The sequence below is a fragment of the Salmo salar genome, chromosome ssa02 (assembly GCF_905237065.1).
Source record: "Salmo salar chromosome ssa02, Ssal_v3.1, whole genome shotgun sequence".
In the NCBI taxonomy this organism is placed as follows: Eukaryota; Metazoa; Chordata; class Actinopteri; order Salmoniformes; family Salmonidae; genus Salmo; species Salmo salar.
This window is the reverse complement of record NC_059443.1, coordinates 51,071,786-51,091,569: the sequence shown is the minus strand read 5'-3', so window position 1 is coordinate 51,091,569 and position 19,784 is coordinate 51,071,786.

Sequence of the window (19,784 nt, the reverse complement as noted above, 5' to 3'; positions counted from 1 at the left end):
GCTACGGTGCATGCCATCTCTTGGGCACCGTAGTTTCAGTTTGTCAATATGATCTCACACCTCTAACTTACACTTCGTGGCACACCTCTAGTCACACCAGATTGTGTTACACACACACACACACACACACACACACACACACACACACACACACACACACACACACACACACACACACACACACACACACACACACACACACCGACCGAGGGCTGCCATGGTAACCTAAAGATAATTCACTTCTTTCAAAGGTGTTAGCAAAACCCTAAGTGAGGTGATAGGAAGCCAATTAACTATAACGGGGTATTTCACTTACGTTGTCTGAAGGTTGAAATTAGACTACCAGAGAATATCTCATGGCTATGTCTGGGTGGATTATAATAGGGTAGATATTTGGGCCACCCATTGCCTATTCACATCAATTTCTTGATTTACTCCATTGCCTCAAAGCAGTGACAGGGACTACAGTGTGTCGGAACCACAAATTGAAATGGGTTATTTTTGCTAACTTTTGATGTGAACACTTGAGTGTTGATTACAGTTTTTCGATTGCTTGAGCACATTTGTCCAAACAGAATTCACTTTTTCAAAACAATTAACACGCAGCCCCAAACAGAAACACGTTGGCCAAAATGACACATTTCATTTGCAAAATGCATTATGACTCTCAAAACAGTAAATACATGACACAAAAATGTATCTAATGAAAAGTTATTTCAATCAATCTTTACACAATGGCCCAATAAATACTTACTATCAATATACCCTAGCATGGTTAACCCTCTTTTATATGTCTGTGCCATTTGTTGATACTATAATTATAGCACACACCATAAAAGGCAGGTTAACATAATATCAGCATGGGCTATAATCTTTTTTTCTAAAATGATTTTACCGAAGGTGACCAATGAAGAAAGAATGTCACTCAAGAGCATGAAGATCCAGAAACAAAAGGCTTTATTTCACCTTTTTCCATTTTAACTGAGAGTGTTGAACTATCTTCCTCTATGGGTCCCTTCTTTGTCCTTGCCCTCGGCCTCTTACTTGGTCCACTCATGCAAATAGCGACCCATAGGTGACCTCTTTTATGCATGAATAAGGAGCGATTGCTGATTGAACAATTGTGCAAAGTTTTGCACACATGCAGAAGAGGTTCACATTCATGGGAGTAATTTGTATCAGCTGTGACCAAATGTTTTAATTTTGTTTGACATGATTTACTCAACTGACTTTTGTGTCTTTTGTAGAGAGTTGTGTTTACTCTTTGCAAAAAATGTGTTTAACATTTGCATTGTGTGTGAAAGCAATTAGAAATTAATTACAGTTTTGCAAAAAATAATGATGTGCTCATTAGGTTATGATGGAGATCAAGTGGACCCCAGTTTCATTAAAAGTGTTTTAGCAATCGAGAAAGGCTGTAGTAGACACTGTCCCTGTCAAATAAACAATTTAGCAAAAATATAGTTCGAATTTGGTTTCCTGATTATCTGGGGTCATTAAAGAGCCTGTACCTCTTCTTAAATGAGTAAGAGTGTGATTTGATCAATTCTTGTTCTGGATGCCCATTGAAAAAACGGGGTTGTGTGGACACCAAAAACGTGTGTTTCGTATTGGTTCGAATACCTCCTCAATTAACTCCATAAACATTATGACATAAAATATACTCTATTTCGTCTATAAACAGAACATGATTGCGTTATTGGAATTCCACTAAAGACGTTGACCTTTAGTTCAATTCGGTCTATAGAAATAATTTCATCCTTAATATTCAATAGAAGATCATTTACTGCAAGGATAACAAATTGTCAAGATTTAACTGAGACATTCTATAATCTAATTTAGTCTATTTCTATACTAGTCAGTCAGATATCTCCCTACTTTTTCAGCTCAAGGGAAATTCTTAAACCGTGTTGTGTGTTTGGGATTATGCAATTGCATACTATAATATATCATTTTAACCTCTTAAAAGGCAGGATTTGAATTCACTGCCATTTTGCTTCATGTGATCATATGTTATAATGAGATAATAGTACCTTCTTAGGGTTTTCTCTATTGCATTGCTCTTTAATTAACTCAAAAATAATTAACTTGGTATGCATCAGATGCTGATGGTTAAGACTATCACACGTTAGTGGTAGTTTAATACCGGGAAATGTATTAAATATATCAATATAATTTCTTCCACATTTTCGGTAATTAACTGGAATACGGTGCATCTCTTCAAAAACATATGCACACTCACTTACTTAGAACATGTCAGTGAAGACTTCACGGCTTTTGATAAGATAAATGATCAAAATCTATGGCTCCCAAGATTAGGTGCACATTCCATGGCTATAAAACATGCACACACAGTTTGCATGCGTTTCAGAGCTACCAAGAAGATGGAGACATGATACCCTTAACACAAAGCATGACAAACTAGCGACATGTCAACTGCATCTCAATCTCTCCACAGGGATCAATAAACAATTCATCTCTATACAGTCTAATCAAACCACGAAGGATAGCACATGATGCTAGCATACCATACCATGATAGCACATGATAGCATACCCAAATACATGTAACACATTCCCTCCACTCTCTAACATGCTGCATATGTAACAACCCCATATCATTTGGGGTACAGTATGTCTGTGTGACGTTCTCCCTGGTGGCTCAAAGACACAAGGCACGTCAGCCATGGTAGCTGTTTCATTGACTGTGGTCATTTGATTTCCTGCAGTGTCACCCTCCTCGCCCGCTTCAGATTACTGGGCTAATGTTTCCGCGTGAGCGAGCGACACACAGGCCGTGCGCCAGAATGAGAAAAAAAACCCCGCTAAGCATAAATATGGATTTACACACAGAATATATAGTGAACAAAAATATAAACGCAACATGTAAAGTGTTGGTACTATGTTTCATGAGCTAAAATAAAAGATTCCAGAAATTTTCCATATGCACAAAAAGCTTATTTTTATCAAATTTGGTGCACACATTTGTTTACATCCCTGTCAGTGAGCATTTCTCCTTTTCCAAGATAATCCATTCACCTGACAGGTGTGGCATATCAAGAAGCTGAATAAACAGCATGATCATTACACAGGTGCACCTTGTGTTTGGGACAATAAAAAGGCCACTCTAAAATGTGCGGTTTTGTCACACAAGACAATGACACATTTGTCTCATGTTTTGAGGGAGTGTGCAATTGGCATGCTACTGCAGGAATGTCCACCAGAGCTGTTGCCAGTTAATTGAATGGTCTCTGTCTTAAACCTCCTCCAATGTTATTTTAGAGAATTTGGCAGAATGTCTAACTGGCCTCACTACCGCAGACCACATGTAACCATGGCAGCCCAGGACCTCCACATCCAGCTTCTTCATATCCGGGATTCTCTGAAACCAGCCACCCGGCAGCTGATGAAACTGTAGGTTTGCACAACCAAAGAATTTCTGCACAAATTGTCAGAAACCGTCTCAGGGAAGCTCGTCATCCTCACTAGGGTCTTCACCTGACTACAGTTTGGAGTCATAATTGACTTCAGTGGGCAAATGCTCACCTTTGATGGCCCCTGGCACGCTGGAGAAGTGAGCTCTTCCCAAGTGAATCCTAGGTTTCAACTGTACCGGGCAGATGGCAGACAGCGTGTTTGGTGTCGTGTGAGAGAACAGTTTGCTGATGTCAACGTTGTGAACAGAGTGCCGGCGGGGTTGGCGGCGGGGTTATGGTATGGGCCGGCATAAGCTACGGACAACGAACACAATTGCATTTTCTCTATGGCAATTTCAATACACAGAAATACCGTGATGAGATCATTGTCGTCCCATTCATCAGCCACCATCACCTCATGTTTTGCATGATAATGCACGACCCCATGTCACAAGGATCTGTACACAATTGCTGGAAACGGAACATTTCCAAGTTCTTCCATGGCCTGGAACTATTGAGCATATTTGGGATGCTCTTGATCGACGTGCACATTCCAGTTCCCGCCAATATCCAGAAACTTCTCACAGCCATTGAAGAGGAGTGGGACAACATTCCACAGGCCACAATCAACAGCCTGATCAACTTTATGCGAAGGACATATGTTGCGCTGCATGAGGCAAATGGTGGTCACATCACATACTGACTGGTTTGCTGATCCATGCGTCTACCTTTTGTTAAGATATCTGTGACCAACAGGTGCATATCTGTATACCCAGTCATGTGAAATCCATATATTATTTTTGTTCAGTGTAGAATTAATAAACAGAAAGGAAACATATTCCAGTGAAATGCTATTTGAAGGGACAAGTGAAATGTGTCCATTCGAAATATCCAAAATAATAATGTTTCACAACTCTACTAAAGATGTATTAATCTATTAAAGGATTGGATAGGTATCAGCAAAATGGTAATAACACCACTTCACCTTCTGATAGGCCAAGAGAAATGAGACAAATTCAACCCTCTCAGATCTACACAAGTGCCTAAAGGCCCTGGTGGTGGGAGCAGGGCTACTGACTGAGAGCACCTCTCAACTACTTTGTCTCACTGTCCTTAACGCGACTCAGGATAAGACCCAGATTCAGACACAGGAGGCAGAAAGTTGGAATGTCAGATGTTTATTACAAAAACAGGGGGCAGGCAAAAGGCAAGTCCAGGGCAGGCAGGGGTCGGTAATCCAAGACAGCATCAATCAGGGACTGAATGGCATGCAGGCTCAGGGTCAAGGCAGGCAGACAAGAAAACAGAAACTAGAGATACTGGAAAACAGGAAAACACGCTGGTTAGACAAGACAAACTGTCAACAGACCAAGAGAAAACACAGGTATAATTACACAGGGGATAATGGGGGAAAATGGGAGACACCTGGTGGGGGATGGAGACAAGCACAAGACAGGTGAAACAGATCAGGGTGTGACAGTGCTGTCAGTGCAGTAACTGACTAATGGCTATGTTCCATATCAATCTGTGTGCGCACACACACGTGCTTGTGTGTCCAGTTAAGTAATTAGGCAGGTTTCCATTGACACAGGTTTATTTGACAAAAACATTGTCTGAAAAAAGATATTTTTATCTCACCTAGGGTGGCAGAATGGCCAGAACAGGCCCTGTTTATTGAACTTTCTTTACTGAGACAAATGATGATGGAAACTGTGTTTTTCAAATAAATGCTGAATGCCGAATCATTTTGAAGGTATGCGGGCACCTGATGTCATCACGTAACTATAAAGCTTCACCCCACATTTAATCCTTAATGTCACGTCCTGACCAGGAAAGGGGTCATTTTGTTATTGTAGTCGGTCAGGACGTGGCAGGGGTGTGTTTATTTTGTGTGTTTCGTTTTTTTGGGGGGTTATGGTCTATATTAATATATTTCTATGTTTGTTCTTGTTCTTATATTTCTATGCTTAGTTTATTGGGCTGACCTTCAATTGGAGGCAGCTGTTTCTCGTTGCCTCTAATTGAAGGTCCTATTTAGTTGGGGTGTTTTTCCATGGGTTTTGTGGGTAGTTGTTCTGTGTATAGCTGTGAGCCTTACAGGACTGCTTTTCGTCGTTGGGTTTTTGTATATGTGTTTTGTTTTGGGTTTTTCTTCTAATTAAAAGAGGATGAGTATTCATATACCCGCTGCGTTTTGGCCCACCTTTTACGACGCACATGACACTTAATGCCTACTGCTTGCAAAATCAATTTCTTCAACTATAAAAATAATGTTTCTTTGCAGGACAAGGATTGTCCTGACTTTCAAGAATGGCTGAATTGCTTCGCCCTGCTTTTCTGGTTGGCTGGCAAATTTCATCATCCATTTATTTTAGATCTACAGGAGTGCAAGTTTCACCATGGCACGAGCCATGGCGATACGTTGGCACATAAGAATTATTTAGAATATGGCAAATATTAGTCAATTATTGCATTCTATCCATGCTGGCTTTCGCGGGCTACCTGAAACATGAAAGAGATAGGTGGGATGGCATACAGGCTGTCGCCAGTTTATTAATGCGCAATTTGCCTAAATGGGTAATGGAAACACCATTTTTTATGTGAAGTTATTACGTCCAGCTGTTTTTATCGACACAAGATAGTTAAATGGAAACGCACCATAGAAAGCAATTGTCCCATTTACTTTCTATGCAAAATATCTAAATGTAGGCAAAAAAATCAATGGACAAGGTCATAGAAACATAGCTAATGTCAGTTTAATAAGGGCTTAAGGCAAGGAAAAGAGAAGAAGTGATTCGGGAGGGTGTCTTTACTTGGCTCTGCAAGCCTGCAGTCAGATATATCCAAGCAAACAGCTGGATTTAATCTTGTACTCCCTTCATCTGGGTCATGTTCACTGAGCACAAAATGGAAGAAAACAGAGAGGTATAATAAAACGGGGAGGTATAACCTGAACTCATCCTATGAGAAACAGTTATTACCGTTGCATGTATTTATTTAACCAGGAAAAGCCCATTGAGACCCAGAGTCTCTTTTTCAAGGGAGACCTGGCCAAGAAGGCAGCAACAATCAATACATGACATAATTAAAACATACAACAATACAACAACATGATCCAGCCTAAAAAAAGCATTTACACTCCTCTATAACAGAGTCTCCCACCAATATTTAAACATTTCGCTATGGTGTTCCCTAATGAATACAACCTACAGTAGTTGTGTGTTTCTTTCCCTGTGTGTTTCTTTCCAATATTGTAAAGGATCATCTTTCTCTGTTGGGTCATGCTTGGATGTGAACTATATGTGACAGGTATTTTTTTTTCTTCCCAAGATCAGATTGAGCGAGGGTCAGTTGTGCTAGCGCAGTATAATTTAAGTTGTGTTGTGGTGTGTCGTATTGGACTTCAGTCACTGCTGGCAAACTACTGAAGCTGAAAAGGAGTCCTTCAACTTCCTCAACAAGTTATTTTAAATCAATGAACTTGTCGGTTACTAATGCTGCTATGGCGGCAGGTATGGGTTTCCTGAATACCAAATGAACCCCTAATCCCTGTCCCGTAGGCACTAGATCTGAGAGGATTGGAATTGTCTCCGCAATATGGCCACAATTCCACCAGGCCTATCAGAGGGCAAGATGGAGCTACGAATATATTGCTTTACATCTATGCAAGATAAATTATTAAAGACCTTTGGGTCCACAGTATTTAGAACCTTGAGATCCAGGTTTAAATAACAGCATGTTTTCCTTCACGACACTACTACTAAGAGCAATCTATTTATAATTCATAATCTGTCTTGGCACTATGGACGCAGGGACAGTTATTTTTGTTAGGTACTGAGAGAGAGGAGTGTGTGGAGAGGTTGTCAGTGGGTCGCACAAACAGCTCAGAAGAGCTTATTTAGTATGACACCCCGTTCCACAACAATAAACACAGCCACCATCCACTTAGCTTGGGCCCTGAACCCTCCCTGGTTCTACTTATTAGTCTTCCTCTGATGGAGGGAGGAGGGAAGTTGAACACAATGTCTGAACGCAGTAAGCCTTGGTCCACCCTCTCTATCTTCCACAGTGATCAGCCAAACTAAGCCTTACCATCATGGTACTCAGTTCTGTCCATTTTGGCCAGCACTGGGCCCGGCTGAGATACGCGGGGGAAGGCCGCACAAATGTTTTGGGTATGACCCCTTCTTCAGCGTTCAAGGCAACTCCAATCAATGTCACAACAATAATACCATACAGGTGGGCATAATTATAAATTCACAGTCAGTATTGGCCCAATCAAGAGAAACATAAAAATCAAATAAAGATAGACACACAATATAAATACATTATGATGTAATTACCTAAATGTTTGGCCTATTTATAACCTACTACAAAAAAAACATACTACAAAAAACAAGAAAAAGACCATTCCTCATTAAGGCCTGCTGGGGCCAGAGTGCCCAAACAGTCTAGCCAATATGTATCTCTTCGGAGAAGTAATTTATCCTTATCTCTTCCCTTATGTGGCGCCTTCACCAATTCAATACCTGTATTAACGTAAGGCACTTAGTCCATGATTATGGCTATTGAAATGCCTGGCAACAGATGATTATTCATCATAGTTGCGAATGGAGCTCTTATGCTCACATATCCTATTAAGTTCACGTTTGGGCTTACCTACATAATAAAAGTTACAAGAACACTTAAGGAGATATACAACATATTTCATGTTACATGTTATTCTACCTAAACTCTTTATCAACTCACCTGAATGGGGATGGATAAGAGAGTTCCCTCTGATCATGGCATAACAGTGGACACAGTTGTGACAAAGGAAATTGCCATTGGGAATGATAGATATAAAATGTGATGCTTTTTTCTTAGGCACCTTACTAAAAAATCTTGTAAATGTCAGGGTCTCTTATAGCAAGACCTCAGGGGGGATTCAAACGCTTTACCAAAGCTGGGGTCACTGTGTAATATGTACCAATGTCTATTAACCATTTCCTTGATCGACCATGAAATAGGACTGTAGGTGGACACCAAAGTTGGAGAGGGATTCCTTTGACGTGGTTGCAATAATGCATTCCGCTCAGTTTTTCCCTAATGGATTAACGGCAGTGACATCTATAGCTTCATAGCCTTTAGGAAGGAACATGAACTACGCACTGGGCAAAAACTGGGTGAATCAACATTGTTTCGACGCCATAAAAAAATGAAATGTGATGACGTTGAATCAACGTGGAAAACTGATTGCTTTTGAAAAAAGTCATTGACGTAAGGCAATTTTGTATTTTTTTTCACCCAACTTTTAACCTAAATCCAATGACAGGGTGACATTTTTTATTAATTTCACGTTGAATTCACATTAGTTGACAACTCAACCAAATTTAAATCAAAACTAGATGTTGAACTGACATCTGTGCCCAGTGGGTAGTTTTCAACGCAGAGACGCCTTTGCGCCACTTCCTGGAAGTCAACCAAGTCACAGGATGAGAAGTGGAAGCACTGGCAGGTGGAATCCTCAATGAACATTGAGAAGAAGTTCTAGACGGAGTGGCTGACGAAGATGTCGACTGCTTCATTGAGAGATATTGCACCATTCTACAGCCAGCTGTGAAGCCTGTAGATAAGTATGGTAACTGGTACGAAGTGAGAAAGTACAGGGTGAAGTTGAAGAGGGTAAGGACGGGAGAGCTGTTAGGGGTGCTGAACACAATCGCCTTGGGCCCCTACAGTGGTAGGGTTTTCTACCCTGGACATGTCCTATGCTGCTTCATCTGTAACCTTGCTGACCATCAAGCCAAAGAACGCACAACCATCAAGTGCCATCAAGTAACATCACCAGCAAATGCACCCTATGTGATAAAACCAGCCACTCCTTCATCGACTACCCAGAGTCCTATGCGTATAGGACTCTATCTAAGAGGAAGACCGAGCAGGACCACCTAGAGCCCCCCCCCCCAACCAAGAGAGGAAAGGCAGCTTCCAGCGAAGAACCAGCAGAACATGAACGCAAGCAGCCAAAGCCCGAAGACAAGCAACCTGAGAGAGAGCAGTCAGTCATTGAGCAAGAAGGAGAGTGACAGTGTGGAAGAAGAAGACAACTACAAAAATAGAGACACTTAAAAGCCAAGGCCAATATTACTTTAGAACTCTGCTTGAAATATCTAACAGAAGTTGACCAAGTTTAAAAATGAGTAAAAGGAATATCTATGGTGGAACTTTTATGCGTAGGGTATACGGTCATTAAGGATTACCCCCTTTCTTTAAATTTTCGCTAATATGACATACCCAAATCTAACTAGCTAAGGTCCTGAAGCAAGGATATGCATATTCTTGGTACCATTTCAAAGGAAACACTTTGAAGTTCATGGAAATGTGAAAGAAATGTAGTAGAATATAACACAAAAGATCTGGTAAAAGGTAATACAAATAAAAAAACAACCGTTCTTTTGTATTTTTTTGTACCATCATCTTTGAAATGTAAGAGAAAGGCCATAATGTATTATTACAGCCCAGGTGCAATTTAGATTTTGGCCACTAGATGGCATCAGTGTATGTGCAATGAACCATTGCATTTCTGTTCAAAATGTTATATCAATATGGCCCAAATGTGCCTAGTTTGTTTATTAATACATTTTCATGTTCAAAATAGTGCACTCTCCTCAAACAATAGCATGGTATTCTTTCACTGTAATAGCTACTGTAAATTGGACAGTGCAGTTAGATTAACAAGAATTTAACTTCTTAAAGTGTAGGGGCAGTATTTTCACGTCCGGATGAAAAACGTACCCAAATTAAACTGGTTACTACTCTGGCCCAGAAACTAGAATATGCATATTATTAGTAGATTTGGATAGAAAACACTCTGAAGTTTCTAAAACTGTTTGAATGCTGTCTGTGAGTATAACAGAACTCATATGGCAGGCAAAAACCTGAGAGAAAGTCAACCAGTAAGTTGAGGATCTGAGAATTGTAGTTCTTCTTTCTAGTCCCTTTCGAAACTACAGTGTCTGTGGGGTCACGTTGCACTTCCTAAGGCTTCCATTTGCTGTCAAAAGCCTTCAGAAAGTTTTTTCATCCTTCTCCTGTAACTGGGTAGAGATTAGGAGCTCAGTCAATGAGTGGACTGCCTGGGGACAAAGGGATTGGTGATGCGCGATCCCGCGAGCGCACCGTTCCTTATTTTTCTTCTTGAATGAATACGCTATTGTCCGGTTGTAATATTATCGCATTTTTACGTTAAAAATACCATAAAGATTGATTTTAAACAACGTTTGACATGCTTTAACTAACAGTAATGGAACATTTTGACTTTTCGTGTCTCGAATTGCGCTCGAGCATTATGCCTTTGGATAGTGACCTGAACGCACGGACATAAATATGGACATAAATAGGGATTATTTCGAACAAAAACAACATTTCTTGTGGAAGTAGCAGTCCTGGGAGTGCATTCTGACGAAGATCAGCAAAGGTAAGAGAATATTTATAATACTAATTCTGAGTTTAGGTGATCCCAGAACTTGGCGAGTGTCTGTATAGCTTGCTTTGATGGCGAGCTATGTACTCAGAATATTGAAAAATGTGCTTTCGCCGAAAAGCAATTTTAAAATCTGACACGCGGTTGCATAAAGGAGTACTGTATCTAGAATTCTTAAAATAATTGTTATGTATTTTGTCAACGTTTATGATGAGTATTTTTGTAAATTGATGTGGTCATTCACCGGAGGGTTTGGTGGGAATACATTTTCTGAACATCACGCGCCAATGTAAAATGCTGTTTTTGGATATAAATATGAACTTTATCGAACAAAACATACATGTATTGTGTAACATGATGTCCTAGGAGTGTCATCTGATGAAGATCGTCAAAGGTTAGTGCTTCATTTAGCTGTGTTTTGGGTTTTTGTGACATATATCCTTGCTTGGAAAATGGCTGTGTGGTACTCTCCTAACATAATCTAATGTTTTGCTTTCGCTGTAAAGCCTTTTTGAAATCGGACAATGTGGTTACATTAAGGAGAAGTGTTTCTTTAAAATGGTGTAAAATAGTCCTATGTTTGATAAATTGAAATTATATTTTTGCTGTTTTGTATTTCGCGCCATGCTATTTCACTGGCTGTTGAATAGTGTGGGACGGTCATGTCCCAACTTGCCCAGAGCTTTCTATCAATATCAGATATGTCTATGTCCTGGGAAATGTTCTTGTTACTTACAACCTCATGCTAATTGCATTAGCCTACGTTAGCTCAGCCGTCCCATGGAAGGAACACCGATCCTGAAGAAGATTTATAGGAGGTGATCTAATACTGTAACAGAAACTAATGACCGGGAGGCAAGGTAGAATAACCATTGAAATGAAATGTGGAAGGGGGAAACGATGGGAGATTCTTTTTTTTAAATTCCTTAAAATCAATTCTCAATACTTTTTATATTATGACATTACAGTACTAGACAAAAGTTTGGACACACCTACTCATTCAAGGGTTTTTCTTTATTTTTACTATTTTCTACATTGTAGACTAACAGGGAAGACATCAAAACTATGAAATAACTTATGGAATCATGTAGTAACCCGAAAAGTGTTAAACAAATCAAAATATATTTCATATTTGAGATTCTTAAAAGTAGCCACCCTTTGCCTTGATGACAGTTTTGCACACTCTTGGTACTCTCTCTACCAGCTTCATGAGGTAGTCACCTGGATTGTATTTCAATTAAGAGGTGTGCCTTGTTTTTTTCAAAAAGGCTTTACAACGAAAGCAAAACATTAGATTATGTCAGGAGAGTACCCAGCCAGAAATAATCAGACACCCATTTTTCAAGCTAGCATATAATGTCACAAAAACCAAAACCACAGCTAAATCCAGCACTAACCTTTGATGGTCTTCATCAGATGACACTCCTAGGACATTATTTATACAATACATGCATGTTTTGTTCAATCAAGTTCATATTTATATCAAAAAACAGCTTTTTACATTAGCATGTGACGTTCAGAACTAGCATTCCCACCGAATACTTCCGGTGAATTTACTAAATTACTCACGATAAACGTTCACAAAAAACATAACAATTATTTTAAGAATTATAGATACAGAACTCCTTTATGCAATCGCGGTGTCCGATTTTAAAATAGCTTTTCGGTGAAAGCACATTTTGCAATATTCTGAGTAGATAGCCCGGCCATCACAGGCTAGCTATTTTGACACCCACCAAGTTTGGTACTCACCAAACTCAGATTTACTATAAGAAAAATTTGATTAACCTTGCTGTTCTTCGTCAGAATGCACTCCCAGGACTTCTACTTCAACAACAAATGTTGGTTTGGTTCCAAATAATCCATAGTTATATCCAAATAGCGGTGTTTTGTTCGTGCGTTCAAGACACTATCCGAAGGGTAACGAAGGGTGACGCGCCGGCGCGTTTCGTGACAAAAAATGTCTAAATATTCCATTACCGTACTTCGAAGCATGTCAAACGCTGTTTAACCTGTTATGGCTAGGGGGCAGTATTTTCACGGACGGATAAAAAACGTACCCGATTTAATCTGATTAGTACTCCTGCCCAGAAACTAGAATATGCATATAATTATTAGCTTTGGATAGAAAACACTCCAAAGTTTCTAAAACTGTTTGAATGGTGTCTGTGAGTATAACAGAACTCATTTGGCAGGCCAAAACCTGAGAAGATTCTGTACAGGAAGTACCCTGTCTGACCATTTCTTGGCCTTGTTGATTATCTCTATCTATTACAGGGGATCTCTGCTCTTACGTGACACTTTCTACGGCTCACATGGACTCTCAGAAGGCGGCAAAATGCTGAATCGTGGCTTTGCAGGCTCTGGCTGAAACAAAGTAGCGCGTTTGGATAGTGGCTGGTTATAGTACTGTGAGACTCAGGCTCGTGCCCGCGTCGACCGAAAGCTTTGTTTTCTTTCCTCTGTTTAGCTAAACGGAGATTCCCGGTCGGAATATTATCGCTTTTTTACGAGAAAAATGGCATAAAAATGGATTTTAAACAGCGGTTGACATGCTTCGAAGTACGGTAATGGAATATTTAGAAATCTTTTGTCACGAATTGCGCCATGCTCGCGACCCTGATTTACCATTTCGGATAGTGTCTTGGAACGCACGAACAAAACGCCGCAATTTGGATATAACGATGGATTATTTTGGACCAAACCAACATTTGTTATTGAAGTAGCAGTCCTGGGAGTGCATTCTGACGAAGACAACAAAGGTAATGAAACTTTTGTAATAGTAAATCGGAGTTTGATCATGGCTAAACTTGGTCGGTGTCTAAATGGCTAGCCGTGATGGCTGGGCTATCTACTGAGAATATTGCAAAATGTGCTTTCACCGAAAAGCTATTTTAATATCGGACATATCGAGTGCATAGAGGAGTTCTGTATCTATAATTCTTAAAATAATTGTTATGTTTTTTGTGAACGTTTATCGTGAGTAATTTAGTAAATTCACCGGATGTTTGCGGGGGGTATGCTAGTTCTGAACGTCACATGCTAATGTAAAAAAGCTGGTTTTTGATATAAATATGAACTTGATTGAACAAAACATGCATGCATTGTATAACATAATGTCCTAGGGTTGTCATCTGATGAAGATCATCAAAGGTTAGTGCTGCATTTAGCTGTGGTTTTGTTTTTTGTGACATTATATGCTAGTTTGAAAAATGGGTGTCTGATTATTTCTGGCTGGGTACTCTGCTGACATAATCTAATGTTTTGTTTTCGTTGTAAAGCCTTTTTGAAATCGGACAGTGTGGTTAGATTAACGAGAGTCTTGTCTTTAAAATGCTGTAAAATAGTCATATGTTTGAAAAATGGAAGTTTTCGGATTTTAGAGGAATTTGTATTTCGCGCCACACCCATCATTGGATATTGGAGCAGGTGTTCCGCTAGCGGAACGTCTAGATGTAAGAGGTTAAAATCAATTTTTATGTGATTTTTCTCATAAAATAGCGATAATATTCCGACTGGGAGTTGTTGTTTTCGTTCAAAGACTGAAAATGTAAAATGGACTCTTCACGTGCATGCGCACACCCGTCTCATTGTTCTCAGATCGACCACTATCCAAATGCGCTACTGTTTTTCAGCCAGAGACTGCAGAGTCATCATTCAACGTTCTGGCGCCTTCTGAGAGCCTATGGGAGCCTTAGAAAGTGTCACGTTACAGCAGAGATCCTCTGTTTTGGATAGAGATGACAAAGAAGGCCAAGAAATGGTCAGACAGGGTACTTCCTGTACAGAATCTTCTCAGGTTTTGGCCTGCCATTTGAGTTCTGTTATACTCACAGACACCATTCAAACAGTTTTAGAAACTTTGGAGTGTTTTCTATCCAAAGCTACTAATTATATGCATATTCTAGTTTCTGGGCAGGAGTAATAACCAGATTAAATCGGGTACGTTTTTTATCCGGCCGTGAAAATACTGCCCCCTATCCATAACAAGTTAAGGCTATATGACCAAGAAGGAGAGTGATGGAGTTCTGCATCAGATGACCTGGCCTCCACAATCACCCAACCTCAACCAAATGGAGATGGTTTGGGATGAATTGGACCGCAGAGTGAAGGAAAAGCAGGCAACAAGTGCTCAGCATATTTGGGAACTCCTTCAAGACTGTTGGAAAAGCATTCCTCATGAAGCTCGTTGAGAGAATGCCAAGAGTGTGCAAAGTTGTCATGAAGGCAAATGGTGGCTACTTTGAAGAATCTCAAATATAAATATTGTTTGATTTGTTTCACACTTCTTTGGTTACTACATTATTCCATATGTGTTATTTCATAGTTTTGATGTCTTTACTGTTATTCTACAATGTAGAAAATGGTCAAAATAAAGAAAAACCCTTGATTGAGTAGGTGTGTCCAAACTTTTGACTGGTACTGTAAATGTAATGTTTTGTATCAATGCTTATCGCCTTTTTTGATCCCAAAAACGATCAGAATAACAAAAAAATCCAAAGCCTATTGAATCTGAAATAAATATTTTTTTACACAAAAAGCAACAAAACAAGAGTTGATGAAAAATAACTGTCTGTATCTCATGAAAGAGAAAATAATCTGAGAACTATGCTTTTAAAGCTGATCTTGTTAAAATCAGTCAGAGTCATTTAGGCTCACAGCCTTCAGTGGAAATCGTGAGATGTGCTCCGCCCCCCACCTCATCCCTCCATCTGTCTCCCTAAGAGAGGGAGAGAGATAAAGAGAAATAAGAAGCTTGGCTAAAATAACAAAGCAAAAGGCAAAGCGGGCGGAAAGGAAAGGGGGGGTTGTTTGTTTGAGGAAGGTTACAGTGCGTTCCAAATGGCACCCTATTCCTTATATACTTTTGAACAGAGGACCCTGGTCAAAAGAAGTACACTATATAAGGAATGGGGTGCAATTTGGGACGCAGACTACATATCCGCTGTCTTCCTCTGAAAGGGAGACACAGTAAAGGTTTTAATGGTGGAGTTAGACGGACAGTGTTGTTTGTGATGGCCCCAAGTGCCTCGATCACGACACAGACAGTGTGACCTCTATTGTCTGGTTCTAGCTGCAACTTCTATCGCCAAATTTGGTGATGTGAGAAGGACCGGCTGGGGCGAATACGGGTCTCTTGTGCTCGACAAGAATGTGTTAGCCCTCTGAGCCAAAGCCTAGTCATTAGCTTGGGGAGCTAACATGAGTCTTCAGGTTAATGAAGATGGTAATTTTCGAGGTTTTCAAGGTTGCTGTTACCTTAGCAACTAGGAATTATATATATTTTATGGTACCATACGTTATTATTCGCTGTCTGCTTAACCTTGTGAAATGAAATACGGATAATTGGCTCAACATAATAGGTGTTCCAGCGTGTTGGGAGTATTTTTAATTGGGCTTGTGTGTGTATATATGTGTGTGTGTGTGTGTGTGTGTGTGTGTGTGTGTGTGTGTGTGTGTGTGTGTGTGTGTGTGTGTGTGTGTGTGTGTGTGCTGTATCTTTAATTACAATTGCTTTTCAAAAATAACTGTTGCTGCCTGAAGCCTCAGCCAATCTGTCGGCAAACAAGCAACCATGATTGACTTCAATTGCCGGAAAACGCTGTTAGTTTCATTTAATTTACACCTGCGAATTTCCATTGTCCTGTTTTCCTTACATTGTTGTTGGAGGCATTGACAATATCATGTTAAACCTGTCTAACAATGTAGATTTGTTTTCTTGCTGTTACATATGACATGTGATATACTGTAGATTAGATAAGGGGAGTTGCAGAAAGAAAATCATTGTATTACAAGAGAAACATTTCCATGCACCTGTCTTTGATTCTCATGATCTCAAACACACAAAAATAGTAGCCATTCTTGCTCTTCTACTCAGCCAACAGCAAGTCTCAGTTCTTAGCTTAATAATTTAATGTACTAATATGACGCGTCTACTCTTCACAGTATAAGCTGGCACTGTGTATTTGGAAACTCTTCTGTTCAAAGCGAAACACTACATTGAAGTCGAACCATTCTGACAGCGGGGTCATTTTGCTACTTAACACATGGAAATGTGTTCTATTTAGGGCCCAGATAGCCTGGTTCCACTCATCGCTCCTCGTGCCCCTCCTCACCTTTCTATTTAGGCTACTGCTCAGTCCCCAGACTTCTACTCCTCCCTTCTGCACCTTTCTCCGTCGTCTCAAATCCTCCTCTCTGTCTCTCTGTCAATGACTAATCCATCAGCCAGGAGCTTAGATATGTGGAGAGGGAGAGAGAGAGAGAGAGAGAGAGAGAGAGAGAGAGAGAAAGAGAGAGACACATCCCCATGCAATCTACTGTGCAAACCCAAAGCAGTCCTCACCAGAGTCTCAATTTCATATTTCATTAGATTTATTCGATATCAAAACATTTGAGAAGTTGAGATGATCCTTTGTTAAACCTACTGTAAAAGACACGTTTCAGATGATCCAGAAACAATTATCATTAAGTGCTGCTGAAATTGTGATATACATTTGTGCTACAAGAAAAAAGAAAGTACATTATAATGATATATTTTACTTTAAAGGGACTGAATGCTGAGTTAAGGCTCCCAGGCTTGCAAGGACAGACCAGATACAACTTCAATTAGCACCAAGGTGTGAAGTAAAAGGTGTCGAGGCCTTTTAATCCAACAAGTGGCAGGAGTCTTCTGAAGACCCCTGCTGCTGTTCAAAGACCATTCACTGGCATTTTCTACAAGAAATCCGCCTCCAGAAATAAAAGCTTCTCCCAAGTGGGTGTGACATCTAGTCCCGTTGCCTGCTGCACTGCTGCTTGGATTCCACCTGGCTATCTTTTCACCATCTGCCCTGGCCTGTCTCCCCCTGTCTGGTGCAGGTACCCCCACCACACTCACCCCTCTCTCCCGAGCTTTTGCATGCCTCCAGCACACACGCACTGTTGGGGCGAGTGACTCTGAACTTACAATGGCTAGCCCCAAGTCGTTATATGTATACATTTTTTCTTGTGCATTTAACTATTTTGCTATTTGCCTCATGACTCCTGCATGCTTTGTTGACTACACACTTTCTTTACCCAACCGTGGGACAGACTATGTTTGTTCCCACACTCGGGACTCTGACTCTCTATTGGTTACACGGACTTTTGGCCTCCCATCCTATTCTAACCACCTCTCGTCGGCTTTGTATTCATGTTTCCTGATGAAATTGCTGTACAATATGATCTTGTTGCCATCTGATGCACATTCAGATGTCATAAATCAGCACTGCAGAGCTGTTCCTGTCCTATGCCATGTCTTGATTGTATTACTGTTGATGATATCTGGAAATGTGCATGTACACCCTGGCCCATCTACTGTCCCCAATTATGACTTGTGCTCTGATATCTGCGTCACTGATTTCTGCTCTCAAAAAAGCCTGGGTTTTCTGCACGTTAACACTAGAATCTTAATACCTAAAATGGGTCAATTGAAAGTGTGGGTTCACAGCTCCAATCCAGATGTGTTGGTCATTACTGAGACGTAGTTAAGGAAGAGTGTATTGAATACTGATGTTAAAACCTCTTAGGGCGCATGAACCGCTAGCGGGACACCTACGACAACATCCGGTGAAATTGCAGAGCGCGAAATTCAAAATACAAAAATCGTAATATTAAACATTCATGAAAATACAAGTGTCTTACATCATTTAAAAGCTTAACTTCTTATTAATCCAACCGCATTGTCAGATTTCAAAAAGGCTTTACGGCAAAAGCATACCATGCAATTATCTGAGGACAGCGCCCCACATCAAAATACTTTTTCAACCAGCACAGGCGTCACAAAATCACAAATAGCGATTAAATAAATCACTTACCTTTGAAGATCTTCCTTTGTTTGCAATCACAAGGGTCCCAGCTACACAATGAATGGTCGTTTTGTTCGATAAAGTCCTTCTTTATATCCCAAAAAAATCTGTTTAGTTGGCGCCAATGATCTCAGTAATCCACTCGTTCAACATGCATACAAACGAATCCAAAAGGTTACCGGTAAAGTTCGTCCAAACAAGTCAAACGATGTTTCTAATTAATCCTCAGGTTCTCTAATATCTAAATAAATGATAATATTTAAGACGGAGAATAGTATGTTCAATAAGGAAGATAAATAATGAAGAGCCTCATTCACGCGCCAACAAGACTACTTTTCTAATGAGAGACACCTTGGAAAAACTACAACTACTTGTTCATTTTTCAAGAAACAAGCCTGAAACCCTGTCTAAAGACTGTTGACATCTAGTGGAAGCCACTAGAAGCCACCAGAAATTAAGAAAAATATACAGGATTGTTATTTTAAAACGAGGACATTAAAGACCTAGATAGACTACATGAAAATGTTTAAAATATAATATGCTATAGGCAAGCCCTATTTGGGACGCGCAGTCTGAGTCCTATCTATTTGTATATCCCATAGGCTAGCATTGAAATGGCAAGTGACCTCCAAAAAAATATTTCTGTATGGATTTTCCTCAGGTTTTCACATGCCATATCAGTTCTGTTATACTCACAGACATTATTTTAACAGTTGTAGAAACTTCAGAGTGTTTTCTATCCAATGCTATCAATGATATTCATATCCTAGCTTCTGGGCCTGAGTAACAGGCAGTTTACTTTGGGCACGTAAGTCATCCGAAATTCCGAACACTTCCCTGAATGCCGAAGAAGTTTTAATCTTTCTGATTATAATCTTTTTCGGCAAGACCGATCTTCCAAAGGTGGTGGAGTGGAAATCTTTACCAAGGATCACCTCCAAGTCTGTCCCTAAACCTTTTGATTTGGTTTTAAGCATTAAACTTTCAAATAGCTCTTTGTTGACTGTTGCTGGGTGCTATCATCCTCCATCAGCACCCCTACAGGACAAATTCAGCTCTCTCCTGGCCCCTTACA